This window comes from Manis javanica, chromosome 8, assembly GCF_040802235.1.
Source record: "Manis javanica isolate MJ-LG chromosome 8, MJ_LKY, whole genome shotgun sequence".
Lineage (NCBI taxonomy): Eukaryota > Metazoa > Chordata > Mammalia > Pholidota > Manidae > Manis > Manis javanica.
In genome coordinates, this window is record NC_133163.1 from 102,487,490 (window position 1) to 102,501,040 (window position 13,551).

General features: G+C 47.0%; 1 long non-coding RNA gene across 1 annotated transcript; it reads right to left on the reverse strand.

Annotated features, from left to right (window-relative positions):
• Positions 1-954: 954 nt before the first annotated feature.
• On the reverse strand, positions 955-9,649 carry LOC140843289 (uncharacterized). The gene is made up of 3 exons (XR_012120915.1): positions 9,499-9,649; positions 8,931-9,073; positions 955-1,051 (listed from the first exon to the last, which is right to left on the reverse strand). It is a non-coding gene; the product is annotated as an uncharacterized lncRNA (long non-coding RNA).
• Between the last annotated feature and the right edge of the window lie 3,902 nt (positions 9,650-13,551).

The following is a 13,551-nucleotide window of genomic DNA, read 5'->3' on the forward strand; positions in this document are numbered from 1 at the left end:
CCCAAGACTTAGGCTCTGTTATGGGTGAATTGTCCCCCCAAATTAAGAGTTGTGAGAAAATAAATTTGTCACTGAAGCCACTCTGTGTGTGGCATTTTGTTAGGGCAGCCTGGGCAGACCGCTGCAGGCTCCTGAGAGCAGGGCATTGAACCCACCCTCAGGGTAACTGCTGCTTCCCTCCAGTGTGCTTGTTTACCACTCTGGTTTCAACTAGCATTTTAATCTCTGCCCCTGGGAAATTTCCCTTACTTCCTACCTGTTCACTGATACAAAGAAATGTTTGTTGCAGCTCTAGCTGCTTTGTTGGGGTGTCCATTCTGAGTATTTAGTCTGCCATGCTGCCAAAAGTGCTTCAAATTCTATTGCTTTCTTAAGTACCAATTTAACTCTTCTTTCTTCTATTATATCTTCCTGAGTAATCTTCTCCTATGGGATCTTTACCCTCCTTAAACTCTTAGCACTTATACATATGTTACTTGTGGCCATTTAGGCTACCTCAGAATAAGTCACCCACTATTTGGTCTCTGAAAACAGAGGCCAAATCTTATACAATCTCCTCTCCCACAGCTTACAAGGCAATCCTAGGCACCTGAGGCACAGATTTCATGTCTATGAAATGAGTAAATATAAGAGGAAAAACAAAGGCCCCAAACTCTATTAGCTGCCAATATTACCCTGAACAGACTGCATGAACCACAGAATTGATTGTGGCTCTAAGTGGTCCAAATCTATTTTAACAATACAATCACATCTGAGGCCTGATTCACAGAGAGCCTCTGAGGAGTTAATGAAAAGACTTTCCTCCAGAAACACCCCTGAAGGAAATTAAAGCTGAAATGAAATCAGAGCAGTAATCCTAATTTATTTTGCAAGTCCTGGTCTTCCTGAGAGACAACAAAAATAATAGAAACTAAATTTATCTTGCACTGCCCCATACCAGAAAGGAAAATACAGCACCTGTTGTGACTCACGCAGCCCATTTGTCAATAATTTCCAGATGCCTCTTCCAATTAAGAAGCAAGACAGAAGAACCAAGATTGCTTAGTTAAACCTGTGGGGTGGCAAGAGATATTAGACCATAACTACATGCGATCATTTACGTTATATGGACTTAATGTGTAAATGAGTTTGGATTTTTAAAATTACTGAGATTTCAAGTTTATTCTACCAACTGTGCCATTTCATACTGTTGAAGAAATAAAAAGGAATTAAGCAGAAAATAAAGGTTTAATAACGATACAGCCACATGCTCAGAATTATTTCATTATTTTAGAGTTTGATTTTTTTAAAAAGCTTACAGATCAGATCCTGTGGGGAAGTTGGGGTTCCTATGGGCCAGGATCCTCACTGAACTTAAACCACCTGATGAGTAACTGGCCTGTTGCTGGGCTGCCGCTTCCACACCTTTAGGCAATAAGCTATTATTGCACTATATAGAGAGCTTGGCCGGGTGCTCTGGGCGGAGGCAGAGATGCTAATGATCGACCTACTGCGGGGAGAACAAGCTGGGTAATAAACCCTTTTACTCCAAAGAACATTTTGCTGTCAATTTCTTTGGTCACACCATAGCAAACTTGCCCAGGGCTGAAACCCATTGGCAAGACAATTGGCTAAGTCCGCAGGGTTCAAGGAAAAAGACAGGCTGCCCTTATGGGAGGGGTGCTTCAGTGGGCTGCCTGTGTGAATGGGAGACAGTGAATTGTCCCCCAATGGGTATGTGCTCTGAAGTGGCTTATGTCCTAGAGGACTGGGCCCCACCCCAGGACTGGAGGCAAGTGGAGGTGACACCTGAGGCAGTAGGGGTATAGTAAGTAGGTGCTTTGAGAGACACAGTGTCCCTGAGGCAGTGGGGACTGTGGGTTGGCTGCTTTTCACAGTATTAAAAAAGTCTACAGAAGAGAAGGACATGCTCCTGAAGAATACCCAAGAAATGGTGGCACGAGAACACAAGATGCAAACTTCTGCGGATTCCCTGAAGCAGGTAATGGCATTGATGAGGGAGGAGGCAGCACAGAAATGCTGGCAGCAAGGTGCCATTGAAGAGGTAAAAAGATTCCTTACAGAATGAGATGGCAGCGCTGCCAGGTGCTCTGAAGGAGGAAGAGGCCATCAAGGAAAAAGACGAACTCCTGAGGGAAGTACAGGTGGAGGTGGCACAAGAACGTCAGACACAAAGCATTGAGGTGAAGGTAAGAGACCTTCTGAAGACTGAGGTAGCATAGCTGCGAGGCACAGTAGAAAAGGTAAGGGTTGTAGCAGAGGAGGCCCTCGGGGGAGGGGAGAGGAAGGTGCCATCAGCCCCAGAAATGGAGGAGCCAGGGAAGGATGAAGGGGTGGTGCTGGAGGCACTGGCCCCTCCTGTATTGAAAGCACGCCCAGTGGTTGTAAAGAAAATAAAAGACCCAGCAGCTGAAAGTTCCCCAAGGAGAGGAGCAGCCCCCTCCCCAGGTCGTGGAGCACTCTATGGCCGCCCCTGTACTCAGGCTGAGCTGGTGGATTTGGGCTCCCAGTTTAGGCAGAAGGCCTCGGAGACAACAACAGCTTGGCTTCTGCATCTGTGGGACTTAGGGGTGGATGGAATTCTTCTGTCGGGATCAGAGATGGGAAAGCTGTCTTCCTTGACAGTGCAGCCTGCCTTGAGGCAGCAATCACAAAATGCACATCAGACCCCAGGGAGTCACTCCCTCCTCAATTGGCTTATGGCTGCACTTCGTGCTGTGTGGCCCAATCCAGGTGATCTAAAATCCTCTCCTATTAGATGGCAGATGTATGCTGAGCTCCAACAGGTGCTACAAGAGCTAGGCATAAGAAATGTCATCTATAGTCCAGAGAATTATGGCCCAGATAAAGAGATTTTCACTACTGGGATGAGAAATACTGTGCTTCAAATGGCTCCCACATCCCTCTTTGGGTCTCTAGTGGCCATTCTTTCCCCTCACTTAGGGCATCCCATAAGCGAGGTGACACGTATAGTAGCAGACTTAGAAGAGGCAGAAGCAACGAGAATCTGGAAAGAAATAAGACCTGTTACTCACAAGAAGAATTTACAGGGTCCTATGAAGGTTACGAGGACCCAGATGTGGGTTGATTTGATACCGGCAGGAGTAGATGGAAGGAAATTAGATGGGAAGTCAAATAGGATCTTACTAGAGCTATGGCAACAGCTGAAACCAGAGCAGCAGTTCCAGCCATTAAGACCAAAGAGGCAGAGATCAGAGACAGAGCCATGAGTCTAGCTTGTGTGTCTGCAAGACTTCCTGCTGGAGAACAAGCCAATCTCACTTGAGCCCACACAGGAAGATGATTGGGGAACACGGTTTGACTGAGAGGAAGGTCAAGGTATCTGTCCCGAGGGAGCAGGGGGAACCAGAGGCCACGTGTTGAAATAGCTATCCATTGGTCCCCAGTGAACTTATGTGTCCTGGCTCTGGTGGACACAGGGGCTAAATGTTCACTGATTCATGGTAACCCTGAGTGGTTTCCCAGGACCCCCACTATCATAGATAGTTACAGGGGTAAGGTTATCAGCGTGAAATAAGCCCAAATCCCTTTGGGAATAGGGTGTCTAACCCCAAAAGAGTATACTGTATATCTATATCTCCTATCCCTGAGTATATTTTGGGGATTGATATCCTGCAGGGTCTATGGCTGCAGACCACTGCAGGTGAGCTCAGACTGAGGGTATGTGTGGTGAAGGCAGTTCTGAGGGGACATGCTAGGCACCTGCCCATAGCTTTGCCTATGCCTCAGTGGGTGACTAATACCAAACAATACAAACTGCCTGGAGGGCATAAAGAGATTGGAGAAACTCTCCAGGAGCTGGAAATGGTGGGTAGGTATTATAAAGCCCACCCACAGTCCTTTCAATTCCCCAGTGTGGCCCATAAAAAAGCCAGATGGCTCCTGGTGTATGACTGTAGATTACAGAGAACTGAATAAAGTCATACTCCCTATGCATGCTGCTGTCTTCTCTATTGCAGGTTTGATGAATACTCTCAGCCATGAACTAGGAACATACCATTATGTGGTAGATCTTACTAATGCCTTCTTTTCCATTGACATTGAGCAGTAAAGTCTGGAACAGTTTGCCTTCATGTGGGAAGGCAATGGACTTTCACCATCCTTCCACAGGGATACTTCCACAGCCCCACCGTCTGTCACTGACTTGTAGCCAAGGACTTGGCTACATGGGAGAAACCATCAATGGTGAGGCTGTCCCATTATATTGATGATGTCATGCTCACATCTGATTCTCTTTCAGATCTAGAAGGTGCAGCAACATCTACAGGAAGGATGGGCTGTGAACAGTACCAAGGTTCAGGGACCTGGTTTGTCTGTCAAATTCTTGGGGGTTGTCTGGTCAGGTAGGACCAAAGTTGTATCAGAAGTAGTTATAGATAAAGTCCAGGCTTTTCCTACCCCTACAACTGTAGCATTGCTACAGGAGTTTCTGGATCTTCTAGGCTACTGAAGAGTATTTATCCCACACTTGGCACAAATCCTGAAGCCCTTATACTGGTTGGTACAAAAGAGCATCAGGTGGGACTGGGATGAGACATGTGCATCTGCTTTTACTACAGCAAAATGGGCAGTCAAGGCTGTGCAGGCCTTGAGTGTCATAGACCCATCAAGGCCCTGTGAGCTGGATGTTCACATGACTAAAGACAGTTATGGCTGGGGTCTCTGGCAGTGGCTTGAATGAACTCGGCAACCCATTGGATTCTGGTCACATCTCTGGAAAGGGGCAGAGGTATGATAAACTTTGATAGAAAAACAACTGGCTGCCTTGTATCATGCCTTGCTGTCTACAGAGCCCATCACTGCAATGGCCCCGATAAAGGTAATAACCACCTATCCCATCTTGGGGTGCGTAGGATACTGGATCCAAAAGCCAAGGAGTGGTATGGCACAAATGCCCACACTAGCCAAGTGGAGTGCTTACCTACAGCAGCGTAGTGCCCTCTCTGGTAGCCCCTTGAGTGAAGAACTCCAATGCTTGTTGGGGCCGGTGACATATACTAGTGAAGAGCAGGAAGAACTTGCTTTTGAACCATTAGTAGCAGAGAGTCCCTCTCGGGAGGGAAGAGCCCCTATACCCGAAGCTGCATGGCCCACAGATGGACCCCACTGTGGGCAGCCCCCAAAATGGAGGGCCATAGCTTTCCATCCTAAGACTGAGACAATATGGATGGAAGATGGTGAGGGGGAGAGCAGCCAATGGGCAGAGTTGCGGGCTGTGTGGCTTGTGATCAGCCAGGAGCCCTCCCCTATAGTTGTCTGTACTGACAGCTGGGCTGTCTATCAGGGCTTGACCCTGTGGCTACCAACCTGGTACCATGCCAACTGACTGGTGGTTCACCGACCCCTTTGGGGGCAAGAATTGTGGCAAGACTTATGGGCCTGTGGTCAGACTAAAATAATCACAGTTTACCATGTGACAGGTCATTTGTCACTGGTTACACCCAGTATACCATGTGACAGGTCATAGCCCAATGGCTACACCAGTGTTTGTTGTATGAGGGGCTAAAGACAATGTGGGCTGTAGCCCGTTGGTGGGGCTTGCCTTTGACCTTCAAAGAAGTTAGTAGAGCCTGGCAGGAGTGTGTTGTGTGCTCCAAAAGGTACTTACACCAAGTTCCATAGCAAGATGGGACAATAGCTAAGGGGCCTATACTTCTCATCAGGTGGCAGATAGACTATATTGGGCCTCTACCTGTGTCAGAAGGATATCTGCATGCGATGACTTGTGTGGACACAGCTGCTGGACTTCTGGTTGCTTTTCCTACCCGTTGTGCAGACCAGCAGATGACCAGAAGAGGCCTGGAGCATCTCTTTGCTGCCTATGGCCGACCACAGGTAATTGAGAGTGATCAGGGCACCCATTTTACTGGACATACACTGCAAGAATGGGTGCGACAGCTGGGAATCAAATGGAAGTTTCATGCACCATACAATCCTACTGTAGCAGGCATGACAGAGAGGCACAATGGCTTGTCACAATCCAGAATAAAGTCAGATACCAATAGTCTGCAGGGATGGTCAGTCTGCCTATGGACCATGCTATGGCGTTTGAATGAGAGACCCCAAAAGGCAGCCCTGAGCCCCATAGACATGTTAACACATATGGCTGCCTCCCCTATACAACTGCAAGTACAAACCAAGGAAGAATCACTAAAGCCGAGGTTCGGCCACCAGAATAATACCTTGCTGCCAGCACCAACTGTGCTGAACCCCGGAGACTCCATTGAGTGGATGTGGCCTTGGACCTTTCAACACATGGACCAACGATGACTGGCTCTCCTGGCACCTTGGGGACAAGGCCTGGAAGCTGGCCTCCTGTGTATTCCTGGAATAACAGCAGCGTGGCCACCAAAGATCACAGTAGTATATCCTAAATGGCCAGAAGGTAGGAGCGTCTTACCAGGAAGTTTTGTTTTATCATTGCAGCCAGTGCATGCACCTCCAGTAGCACTATATATAGACCCTTCAGTAACCCCCACGGGGAAAGGAGTGAAACTATGGTATACTAGACCTGGAAGGGACCCCCTTCCTGCTACAGTCCTATCACAGGACACTCTCTTGCATGCATCCTACCTGATGAACAAGATTTGCCTATGTTGGTGTCATTAAAACATGTGTCTTATCACCCCTAAGGTCTTTGTGGATTGGGAACTTCCTCTGGCTTGAGGATTATTATAATTTTTGTTATTAGGGACCTCCTCTGGCTTTAGGATTGCTATGAATCTTGTATCAAAATCTTGTATCTTAATTTTTATTATCTCTAATTTGTTGTTATCCTCCTGCTGTTGTGGAATGTGGTTACAGTGCTCCAGCTTTCACGCACAGGAACCACTGCGGAAGACTGAAGGGGTGTAGATTGTAAGACGAGAATCCTGGAGGGGTGGAGTGTGGGGAAGTTGGGGTTCCTATGGCCAGGATCCTCACTGAACTCAAACCACCTGATGATGGTACTGATGGCAATAAGCTATTATTGCGCTATATAGAGCTTGGCCCAGTGCTCTGGGTGGAGGCAGAGACACTAGTGCTCGACCTACAGCCGGAGAACAAGCCAGGTAATAAACCATTTCACCCCAAAGAACGTTTTGCTGTCATTTTCTTTGGTCACATTGAATCCACAGTGAACTTGCCTGGGGCTGAAACCCACTGGCAAGACAGATACAAAGGGGAGAAGAGAGAACTATAGTTGGAAAGCAGGAATGGAAGAGAGAGATGGAGAGATGACCCAAATGGGAGGGAGTGGTCAGCAAGGCTACCCTTTTTGAGGTGACTCTAAAATCTGGAAGTGACCCTCCTTTCCCCCAGCTCTATCTGAGATTCCAAATAGGCATTCTGAATTTGTAACAAGATAGACAGCTATAAAACACTGTCCTGCCTTGCAACTGGGAGCATTCTATGTCAGCAACACAACGGCAACCAGTTCCTGGTTTTCTGTGATCTGAGAGACTGCGAGGAGCAAGCTTATTCTTAGATCAGTGTGAACCCAAAAACCTGGAATGAATGCGATTTGGATTCTTCAAGGGGCTCCATTTTCTGAAAGGCCTTAAAATTAAAGTATCACAAAGCCTCATCATCAAAATTTTGATGGCCTCTACAGACTTACCTTCTTATGGGGTGCTTTTTTTAAAACTCACTGTCTACTTAAGTTTACCTTCTTTTTCTTAAGGGAAGAGACAATTATCCCCAAATGGGTCCAGACTAGTTATTTCCTAGCCTAACACTTGCGTAGCTGGTGGCTTGTAGGGTGTTGATAAAATGAAGGTTCCTGTAGCCAGGATTCTCACCTGGCCCTGACTGGCTAGTTCACTATGCAGGTGTGGGCAATGCATCATTATTGACTCTATAAAGAGCCTTGCCCAGTGATCTGGGTGACATGGTGGCATGTCTGCAAAGCTGCAGGAGAGCAGAGGCAGCCCCGAGGATGGCTGTGCAGGCCAAGAGGCCCAGGGGACTGCTGTATGGGTAGAGAGGCCCAGAGGCAGAGAACAGCTTGCTGCATACAGATTTGCTCTGAGTGAATGGGATTTTAGTGACTGACTGGCCACCATGGAAATAATAAAGCCGGATATAACCCTTTCACCCTGTCGTGCCAATGGGTTTCAGCCCTGGGTAAGTTTGCTATGGATTCAATGTGACCAAAGAAAATGTCAGCAAAACGTTCTTGGGGTGAAAGGGTTATACCCAACTTTATTTCCAGGTGGCAGGTCAGTCACTAAAATCCCATTCACTCAGAGCGAGTCTGCATGCAGCAAGCTGGTCTCTGCCTCTGGGCCCCTCTGTCCCACACAGCTGTCCTCTGGGCCCCTCTGTCTGCACAGCTGTCCTCTGGGCCTCTCTGCACAGTCGTCCTGCACAGCTATCCTCTGGGCCTCTGTCCTCGGTGCTGCCACCACTCCAGCCTCTGCTCTGCTCTCCTGCAGCCTTGCAGCCCTGCCACCATCTCACACCCAGAGCACTGGGCGGAGCTCTTTTTATAGAGTCAACAGCCATGTATTGCCCATAGGTGTGCAGTGAGCTAGTCAACCAGGGCCAGGTGAGAATCCTGACCAGAGGAACTCTCATTTTATCCACACACTCCAAGAACGTTCTACTGTCATTCCTTTGGTCACACTGAATCCATAGCGAACTTGCCTGGGGCTGAAACCCATTGGCAAGACTTAGGGATATATATTTACTTAGGTGATATGTCTGCATCCCCCTTTTGTTAAATAACCTGTAAATTATCACCCCTTCACTCTTCCAATTGGTGAGAAAACAATGAACAATCCCACAATTTCTATGTAGCACACATACTTCAACTTTTATCTGTATTTCACAGAAACATCAATTTCCTGTTGACTTGTTTCATGCACGTGCCATTAGATCTTATGATTAATGCACACCACCTTCTGAAGAGTCCCTAAGTAACCTACCTGTAATTCTAGTTCTTTTGTAATAGCCCCACATCTGGTTTCTCTTCCTGGTCCAGTTCAGGCAGGTGATATGGAGAAACTTTTTCTATCCCCTTCCCCAGGGGTTGGGGTGGAGTTAGCTATCCATCCCTGCACCTGCACTTCTGCATCAGAAACAAAAACAAAAGAAAGATGATATCCAAGGGGTTTCTGGGAAGTGTAATAGATAGTTTTCACTTATTACAGCTTTTATAGTCTAATTCTCCAAGGTGCATAAAACCAGCATATTGAGGTAGGGCAAATGAGTCTAAGTGTCGCATCTCAGCCTTCTTGTCTGATAGTACACCCTGGAGAATACCTGAGCCTCTGAGTAAGCCAACACTAAGGTTAAAAATACCTCTCTCTGCTCTGGCTGGGGTAGAGCAGGGCTTCACCTTGGAGGGGGGCCATCAAGGCCACAGCCACCCCTGCCTGACTAGGAGATCTGCCCCCAACCAAGTGAGGCCCACCACACACTTCCCCAGAACAGTCTTGAGCTGTCATTGCAGTTTCAGAAGAGTTGGGAAGGGCTTTATCTTGGGTAAAATACCTTTTCTCCTCTGGTAACCAGCCGTCTGAAATTCTATCACCGACAGGTGCCTTTAGCTGAAGATGCGTGAAAATGCAAATCTTCTGAGAATGGTAGCATAGATCAATGCTCTAAACAAACAACAGGAAAGCAACTTGGGGTTGTTGAAAAAGTCATATGTGCACATGGTAAAAAATTTTCAAACAGTACAAAAGATAATACATTAAAACTAGTCTTCCTCCCAACTGCTTTCCTCAGACTGACTGCAAGTACGTGCATCAGATTCCTTCAGGCGCGCGTAAGGTAGGCGTGCCCTTACAGCCACCCCACTTGTTCTTTACCCACACACTTGTAGCTCCTTGTCTCCCCGACCCACCACCTTTTTTTGTCTTTCTGCTTTGGCTTTTTGCCTCCTTGCTCTGAGGGTAACTCGGCACTTGGAGGCAGAGCTCGTCCTTCCCAAGCTGCCCAGTGCTCATGGTCACCAAAACCGAGGGCAGCGCTGACCTGTCTGAAGGGTGGGCCAGAGCCACCACAGGTCTTTGGTAGAAGAAATGGCTGAGATCACTTTAAGGTGGCTTGCTGAAGACACAAACTCATAGAACAAATTACTCACACAATATGGTGAAATATTTAGTACTTGGAATAAATCAAGTTTTGAAATTAGAAGTTCCTATAAACTTTGAGAATGAGGTAGAACTTCAAATATCCAACCTTATTCTACCTGGATTTGTTGTTACTCTTAATTTGCCACTTGTGGGTTGAAGGCTGCCAGAGGCACCGGCAGAGCAGGTGTGGTGTACGCCGGTAGGCTGGAACCGGAACCAGAGTGGGTAAGGGGAGGGCTGTGAATCAGAGTGAAAAGAGACGGATGTATTTTCCAAGAGACAACAGTGTTTCCTGTAAGAATTTTAAATATTCTGATTTTCTTTTATGTTGATTTCTTCCAAGCCATATCAGACCACTTATCTGTGGCTTATGAAATTCTAAGGGTGGAATTATAAGTAGACTCCCATCTATATAATGAATAAGTAAGTAGATTTTGTGTTTCATGAGATTAAGATAAAATGTAGTATCGTTGAGTAATACCAGCTGATACATGTGTGACACTTGATGTAATATATGTGATGTAATATATGTGATTGCCATTTATGCCATTCAGCTTTTCTGTGGGATGCTTTCTCCATTTTATAAAATACACTTAGAATTTTGGCACTTAAAATTTTTAAAAATCTGATTCTCTAACATTTAAATCTAACTTCCAGGTTACAGGAAAGTCAAAGGAGAGAGACACAAGCTAACCCACATTTGAAAGAAGCGTCAGACACACCCAGGAGGCAGGCATTCTACAGGTCAAACTGACCCAAGTCTTCAGTACCAGGAAAAAAGGGAATGTTGTAGCTTAAGAGACAACAGGGACATAAAAAACAGTCTCAATATTTGGTCTTATTACTGGCTCCTAGTTTAGACAAACCAGTTATGAAGGACAATTTTAAGGACAATTTGGGAGATTGGAATGTTAACTGGAAATTATATTTTAAGAACCATAAATATATAATTTAATGTGGTTAAATGTGAAAATGTTATTTTGACTATAAAAACGATATTCTCATCTTGAAAAGATACACTGAAGCTAAAAAACAAACTGTGTGTTCCCCCCACCCTCCCAACTTTGAGTTCTTAAAATCAGGGTTGGGGAACAGGGCTGTGCTACATTCTGTTTTCGTTTTGCTTAAAAGCAAGTGTTATCATTGCCAATGGGGTGGGAGGCATGCTGGGGAGGAAATCAAAGTGTTTTCAGTCATGCATGGCTGCTTACTTGAGCTGCCTCTGTGGGTCCTAGTCTTGTATGAAGTTTTGCCCCATCAGCAGCGTGGGAGTGTGTTATGTAAAGCCACAGACTCTTGCATCACAGAGTGCAAGGCCTCTTCCCCACATCCTGCCCCATTCAGCTGCAGATGTGGCAAGAAGCTCCAGAGCAGCACAGAAAGGCCTCTTGGGGACTGTAACCTATTCTCTGGGCCTCAGACTTGGGCCAAAATTAATTGCAAGAACTTGGGCTTGGGAGATGTGATTCAAGCATACAGACCTCAGAATCGTGTCTGTGTCCTTATATGCTAAGGAGTCCTTTCTCAGGAAGAACTATCTAAGGTCTGGGCCCTCTGGCTCCCTGGCCTGGCTGCTCTGGACTAGACCTTGAAACTCCCCCAGAGACAGCTGTCCTCTGGCCCCAACCTGGGCCTGTACTGGAAACTCAGAAGAGCTCCTGCTGGCATTCTTTAAGCCCATCCCTGGCAGTTCTCAAACCTCCTAAACCTAGGTCTCAGGGATCCCTGTGGGTTCCAGCTGATTCCGAAAGCCATGTCCTTCCACACAGTCCCTCCAACCTGCTGCTGTGCTGAATGGGCTGGGGGCGGGGTGGTAAGTGGGGGAGTCTCAGGACGCCTGGCAGTGAGTGTTCATAGAGTATTTTAATACTGTTGGGAGCTCTCTGAGCAGGTATCTGTAAGAATATAGTAATTTATCCTCCATTTTCCCATGGTCCCAAGCACATAAGCCAGTAAGAATTATACCTGGGGCTTGCCTAGGTTTACCCCGCCTTATCTCTAAACATCCCGACCTTCCCCCAAAGCAACAGGCCAAGCGAATCTGCCACAATAAAAGGCACCACGCTGCTGCCCTCTCTCTCTCTCTCTGTGTCTGTCTCGCTGACCCCCCTCTCTTTGTCTGTCTCTCTGCTGCTCTCTCTCTGTCTCTCTGCTGCTCTCTCTCTGTCTCTCTGCTCTCTGCTCTCTGTCCCGCTGCTCCCTCTCTCTCTCTCTCTTTTTCCCCCCCGCCCTCTGGGGCAGCCACTCTCTCCTTCAGATAATAAAGTCTCTTGCATGGGCCCGTGGCTCCTGAGTCATTCTGGGTAAGGAGGGTCATGGCAAGATACCCTTTCATTGGTGCTGTGACTTGGATGACTTTGCTCTTCCTCCGGGAACCTGAGCTGCTCTGGGAACCCTCACTGCCCAATCCTCCTCCACAGGCTCACCATCCATTTCCCTGGTTGCTCGTCTTCTCGCCCAACACCGGCCTTCGATTTGGTGAGTCTCCCCTTCATGGTCGACTTAAATGTCCCTTTGGAACCTGGGAAGTGACCGTTGAGTGACCGGCACCCCCAAGGGCTCCTCTGGGACAGGGGCACCCCCAACCACGACTTTCAGAGTCACGGTTGATCCCCATGGTCGACCGTTCTCTGCCTCCCCATGGTGAGAATCCTCATCCATTGAGGCCCAGTCTCCCTTTATCTACGTTTCTACTCGACTCGAAAACTCCTGGTACCAGGTACCGAGCCTCCCCGGTGTTTTCGCCTTGACCCCGCAGTTAGAGGTGGTGATGATCCCCTAACTGTGCCTGGTCTTCTCCGTGACCTTCTCAATCACTCAGGGACGCCTCAGCGACTTCTGAATGGTCTTGTTCTCACCATGGGATCTGGCCCCTCTGTTCCCACAGATTCACTGCTAGGGTGCTTACTCAATAATCTAAAGCCCCTCCACCTAACTCCAGACCTCAAACCTTTTCGCTACTGTAGTGAGATCTGGCCACAATATTCCTTGGACAATCAGTCTAAATGGCCTCCAAATGGCTCTTTAGATCCTAAAATTCTCCGCAACTTATACAACTTCTTTGAGCGTACGGGCAAATGGAAAGGGATCCCATATATCCAGGCTTTCTTCTACCTCCAAACCAAGCTCTCTCTCTGTCTCCCCTGCAATCCTAAACACCTACTACTTGCCTTAAAGTACACACCCCTAAGCTTTTTTCACATTCCCAAATATCCTCAACTGCCTATAAAACCCCTAGACAATGCACCACCACGGGCTCTCTTATCCCCTCCTGGCTCATGCCAGGAGCTCTGTCTGTCCTCTCACTGTATCATTACATCTCAATCTGTATGTTTATGTCTAAGTGTGTAAATGAAAGATATTTTTCTACCTCTGGATGGTATTAATAAAAATTGATTTAAAGACAAACGCTTGTAAAAATTGGGCATTCTAAAACTTCCAAAAATTCTAATAGAAGATATTAAGC